The sequence below is a fragment of the Eleutherodactylus coqui genome, chromosome 8, assembly GCF_035609145.1.
Source record: "Eleutherodactylus coqui strain aEleCoq1 chromosome 8, aEleCoq1.hap1, whole genome shotgun sequence".
NCBI lineage: Eukaryota > Metazoa > Chordata > Amphibia > Anura > Eleutherodactylidae > Eleutherodactylus > Eleutherodactylus coqui.
The window spans coordinates 173,931,307-173,937,562 of record NC_089844.1 but is presented as its reverse complement, the minus strand read 5'-3'; positions in this window follow the sequence as shown (position 1 = coordinate 173,937,562).

Below are 6,256 nucleotides of genomic sequence, written 5' to 3'. Positions count from 1 at the left end.
GACCTATTATTCTTTCCTGATAGACATTGGATTTCACATGCATGCCCCTATCACAAGGTCAGTGGGGAGGATTCTCATCTTCCCCCAGTGAAGGTTAGGTGCAGGACGAGTGGGTTTATCCTTGTCCTAGTTGGATATCTTTATTTTAAAATCAATAAAAAATTTCTCAGGAAAATAAAAGAACAGAAAAAAAGAAGTGTATATATATATATATATATATATATATATATATATATATATAGACAAAAGCACTGACTGACGCACTGACGCACTGACTCCCAATTCTCCAACATCCCGATGTCGTAGAAACATGAAATTTGGCACAAGCATAGATTATGTCTAGAGATGAGCGAACACCAAAATGTTCGGGTGTTCGTTATTCGTAACGAACTTCCCGTGATGCTCGAGGGTTCGTTTCGAACAACGAACCCCATTGAAGTCAATGGGCGACCAGAACATTTTTGTATTTCGCCGATGCTCGCTAAGGTTTTCATGTGTGAAAATCTGGGCAATTCAGGAAAGTGATGGGAATGACACAGTGACGGATAGGGCAGGCGAGGGGCTACATGTTGGGCTGCATCTCAAGTTCCCAGGTCCCACTATTAAGCCACAATACCGGCAAGAGTGGGCCCCCCCCCCTCCCAACAACTTTTACTTCTGAAAAGCCCTCATTAGCATGGCATACCTTTGCTAAGCACCACACTACCTCCAACAAAGCACAATCACTGCCTGCATGACACTCCACTGACACTTCTCCTGGGTTACATGCTGCCCAACCGCCCCCCCTCCCCCCCACAGCGCACACCAAAGTGTCCCTGCGCAGCCTTCAGCTGCCCTCATGCCACACCACGCTCATGTCTATTTAGAATTGCGTCTGCCATGACGAGGGACCGCAGGCACACACTGCAGAGGTTGGCACGGCTAGGCAGCGACCCTCTTTAAAAGTGGCGGAGCGATAGCCCACAATGCTGTACAGAAGCAATGAGAAATAGAATCCTGTGCCACCGCCATCAGGAGCTGCACACGTGGGCATAGCAATGGGGAACCTATGTGCCACACACTATTCATTCTGTCAAGGTGTCTGCATGCCCCAGTCAGACCGGGCTTTTTAATTCATAGACACAGGCAGGTACAACTCCCTATTGTGAAGTCCCTGTCGACCCACAGCATGGGTGGCTCCCTGGAACCCACTGGCGGTACACAGAAATATCCCATTGCATTGCCCAACACAGCTGAGGTAGTAATGTCGTGCTTAATGCAGGTGGGCTTCGGCCCACACTGCATGCCCCAGTCAGACTGGGGTTCTTTATAAGTGTACAGATGTAGTAAAAACTCCGTGTGCACCTACAGCATGGGTGGGTGCCAGGAAGCCACCGGCGGTACATAGAAATATCCCATTGCATTGCCCAACACAGCTGAGGTAGTAATGTTGTGCTTAACCCTTTCCAATCCAATTTGTATATGGTTTTCCTAGGGGGCTTACTCTTTTTCTGCTGTTATACAACGGCGCTATATGCTGGCTAAAGCCAGTACTGCATGAGCTGACACGTAGGATAGGCTCCGACAGCAGAGAGGCTGGCAATATACAGTAAGAGAACCCCGACGGACGTCTACCAACAACGGAGCTGTACAGCCTTAAACCCTAATGTCTTCACAGGTCACACAGTGGACTGGAAAGGGTTAATGCAGGTGGGCTTCGGCCCACACTGCATGCCCCAGTCAGACTGGGGTTCTTTACAAGTGGACACATGTAGGTTTAACTCCCTGTGGACCCACTGCCTGGGTGGGTGCCAGGAAGCCACCGGCGGTACATAGAAATATCCCATTGCATTGCCCAACACAGCTGAGGTAGTAATGTCGTGCGTAATACAGGTGGGCTTCGGCCCACACTGCATGCCCCAGTCAGACGGGTTCTTTAGAAGTGTACAGAAGTATTAAAAACTCAGTGTGCACCTACAGCATGGGTGGCTCCCTGGAACCCACCGGCGGTACACAAAAATATCCCATTGCATTGCCCAACACAGCTGAGGTAGTAATGTCGTGCGTAATGCAGGTGGGCTTCGGCCCACACTGCATGCCCCAGTCAGACTGGGGTTCTTTACAAGTGGACACATGTAGGTTTAACTCCCTGTGGACCCACTGCCTGGGTGGGTGCCAGGAAGCCACCGGCGGTACATAGAAATATCCCATTGCATTGCCCAACACAGCTGAGGTAGTAATGTTGTGCGTAATACAGGTGGGCTTCGGCCCACACTGCATGCCCCAGTCAGACGGGTTCTTTAGAAGTGTACAGAAGTATTAAAAACTCCGTGTGCACCTACAGCATGGGTGGCTCCCTGGAACCCACCGGCGGTACACAAAAATATCCCATTGCATTGCCCAACACAGCTGAGGTAACGTCAGCTGTAATGCAGGTGGGCTAAAAATTAATTTGATTACACTGTAGGCGAGGGCCCACAAAAATTGCTGTATCAACAGTACTAATGTACATCCCAAAAATTGGCCATGGCCAGCCAAGAGGGCAGGTGAAACCCATTAATCGCTTTGGTTAATGTGGCTTAAGTGGTAACTAGGCCTGGAGGCAGCCCAGTGTAACGAAAAATTGGTTCAAGTTAAAGTTCCAATGCTTTTAAGCGCATTGAAACTTATAAAAATTGTTCTGAAAAATTATTTGAGTGAGCCTTGTGGCCCTAAGAAAAATTGCCCGTTCAGCGTGATTACGTGAGGTTTCAGGAGGAGGAGCAGGAGGAGGAGGAGGAGGAATATTAGACACAGATTGATGAAGCAGAAATGTCCCCGTTTTGGATGGTGAGAGAGAACGTAGCTTCCATCCGCGGGTGCAGCCTACGTATTGCTTACGTATCGCTGCTGTCCGCTGGTGGAGAACAGAAGTCTGGCGAAATCCAGCCTTTGTTCATCTTGATGAGTGTTAGCCTGTCGGCACTGTCGGTTGACAAGCGGCTACGCTTATCTGTGATGATTCCCCCAGCCGCACTAAACACCCTCTCCGACAACACGCTAGCCGCAGGACAAGCAAGCACCTCAAGGGCATACAGGGCTAGTTCAGGCCACGTGTCCAGCTTCGACACCCAGTAGTTGTAGGGGGCAGAGGCGTCACCAAGGATGGTCGTGCGATCCGCTACGTACTCCCTCACCATCCTTTTGCAGTGCTCCCGCCGACTCAGCCGTGACTGGGGAGCGGTGACACAGTCTTGGTGGGGAGCCATAAAGCTGGCCAGGCCCTTAAAGACTGTTGCACTGCCTGGGATGTACATGCTGCTCGATCTACGCACATCCCCTGCAACATGGCCCTCGGAACTGCGCCTTCTGCCACTAGCGCTGTCGGCTGGGAATTTTACCATCAGCTTGTCCGCAAGGGTCCTGTGGTATAGCAACACTCTCGAACCCCTTTCCTCTTCGGGAATCAGAGTGGGCAGGTTCTCCTTATACCGTGGATCGAGCAGTGTGTACACCCAGTAATCCGTAGTGGCCAGAATGCGTGCAACGCGAGGGTCACGAGAAAGGCATCCTAACATGAAGTCAGCCATGTGTGCCAGGGTACCTGTACGCAACACATGGCTGTCTTCACTAGGAAGATCACTTTCAGGATCCTCCTCCTCCTCCTCCTCCTCAGGCCATACACGCTGAAAGGATGACAGGCAATCAGCCGGTGTACCGTCAGCAGCGGGCCAAGCTGTCTCTTCCCCCTCCTCCTCATCCTCCTCATGCTCCTCCTCCTCCTCCTGTACGCGCTGAGAAATAGACAGGAGGGTGCCCTGACTATCCAGCGGCATACTGTCTTCCCCCGCCCCCGTTTCCGAGCGCAAAGCAGCTGCCTTTATGGTTTGCAGGGAATTTCTCAAGATGCATAGCAGAGGAATGGTGACGCTAATGATTGTAGCATCGCCGCTCACCACCTGGGTAGACTCCTCAAAATTACCAAGGACATGGCAGATGTCTGCCAACCAGGCCCACTCTTCTGAAAGGAATTGAGGAGGCTGACTCCCACTGCGCCGCCCATGTTGGAGTTGGTATTCGACTATAGCTCTACGCTGTTCATAGAGCCTGGCCAACATGTGGAGCGTAGAGTTCCACCGTGTGGGCACGTCGCACAGCAGTCGGTGCACTGGCAGCTTAAAGTGATGTTGCAGGGTGCGCAGGGTGGCAGCGTCCGTGTGGGACTTGCGGAAATGTGCGCAGAGCCGGCGCGCCTTTACGAGCAGGTCTGACAAGCGTGGGTAGCTTTTCAGAAAGCGCTGAACCACCAAATTAAAGACGTGGGCCAGGCATGGCACGTGCGTGAGGCTGCCGAGCTGCAGAGCCGCCACCAGGTTACGGCCGTTGTCACACACGACCATGCCCGGTTGGAGGCTCAGCGGCGCAAGCCAGCGGTCGGTCTGCTGTGTCAGACCTTGCAGCAGTTCGTGGGCCGTGTGCCTCTTATCGCCTAAGCTGAGTAGTTTCAGCACGGCCTGCTGACGCTTGCCCACCGCTGTGCTGCCACACCGCGCGACACCGACTGCTGGCGACATGCTGCTGCTAACACATCTTGATTGTGAGACAGAGGAGGAGGAGGAGGAGGAGGGTGCTTTAGTGGAGGAAGCATACACCTCCGCAGATACCACCACCGAGCTGGGGCCCGCAATTCTGGGGGTGGGTAGGACGTGAGCGGTCCCAGGCTCTGACTCTGTCCCAGCCTCCACTAAATTCACCCAATGTGCCGTCAGGGAGATGTAGTGGCCCTGCCCGCCTGTGCTTGTCCACGTGTCCGTAGTTAAGTGGACCGTGGCAGTAACCGCGTTGGTGAGGGCGCGCACAATGTTGCGGGAGACGTGGTCGTGCAGGGCTGGGACGGCACATCGGGAAAAGTAGTGGCGACTGGGAACTGAGTAGCGCGGGGCCGCCGCCTCCATGATACTTTTGAAGGACTCCGTTTCCACAACCCTATACGGCAGCATCTCAAGGCTGATGAATTTTGCGATGCGGACGGTTAACGTTTGAGCGTGCGGGTGCGTGGCGGCGTACTTGCGCTTGCGCTCGAACACTTGCGCAAGCGACGGCTGAACGGTGCGCTGAACTACACTGCTGGATGGGGCCGAGGACAGCGGAGATGAGGGTGTGGGTGCAGGCCATGAGGCGGTAGTGCCTGTGTCCTGAGAGGGGGGTTGCATCTCAGTGGCAGGTTGGGGCACAGGGGGAGAGGCAGGGGTGCAAACCGGAGGCGGTGAACGGCCTTTGTCCCACCTTGCGGGGTGCTTGGCCATCATATGTCTGCGCATGGTGGTGGTGGTGAGGCTGTTGGTGTTGGCTCCCCGGCTGAGCTTTGCGCGACAAAGGTTGCACACCACTGTTCGTCGGTCGTCAGGCGTCTCTGTGAAAAACTGCCAGACCTTAGAGCACCTCGGCCTCCGCAGGGTGGCATGGCGCGAGGGGGCGCTTTGGGAAACACTTGGTGGATTATTCGGTCTGGCCCTGCCTCTACCCCTGGCCACTGCACTGCCTCTTGCAACCTGCCCTGCTGATGCCCTTGACTCCCCCTCTGAAGACCTGTCCTCCTGAGTAAGCGTTGCACACCAGGTGGGGTCAGTCACCTCATCGTCCTGCTGCTCTTCCTCCGAATCCTCTGTGCGCTCCTCCCTCGGACTTACTGCCCTTACTACTACCTCACTGCAAGACAACTGTGTCTGATCGTCATCGTCCTCCTCACCCACAGAAAGTTGTTGAGACAGTTGGCGGAAGTCCCCAGCCTCTTCCCCCGGACCCCGGGAACTTTCGAATGGTTGGGCATCAGTGACGATAAACTCCTCTGGTGGGAGAGGAACCGCTGCTGCCCAATCTAAGCAGGGGCCCGAGAACAGTTCCTGGGAGTGTTCCCGCTCCTGAGCAGGTGTCATTGTAGTGGAGTGAGGAGGCTGGGAGGAAGGAGGAGCAGCAGACAGAGGATTCGGATTGGCAGCAGTGGACGGCGCAGAACTGCGGGTAGACGATAGGTTGCTCGAAGCACTTTCTGCCATCCAGGACAGGACCTGCTCACACTGCTCATTTTCTAATAACCGTCTCCCGCGTGGACCCATTAATTGGGCGATGAATGTGGGGACGCCAGAAACGTGCCTCTCTCCTAATCGCGCAGCAGTCGGCTGCGACACACCTGGATCAGGAGCTTGGCCTGTGCCCACACCCTGACTTGGCCCTCCGCGTCCTCGGCCGCGTCCACGTCCTCTAGGCCTACCCCTACCCCTCAGCATGCTGTATTACC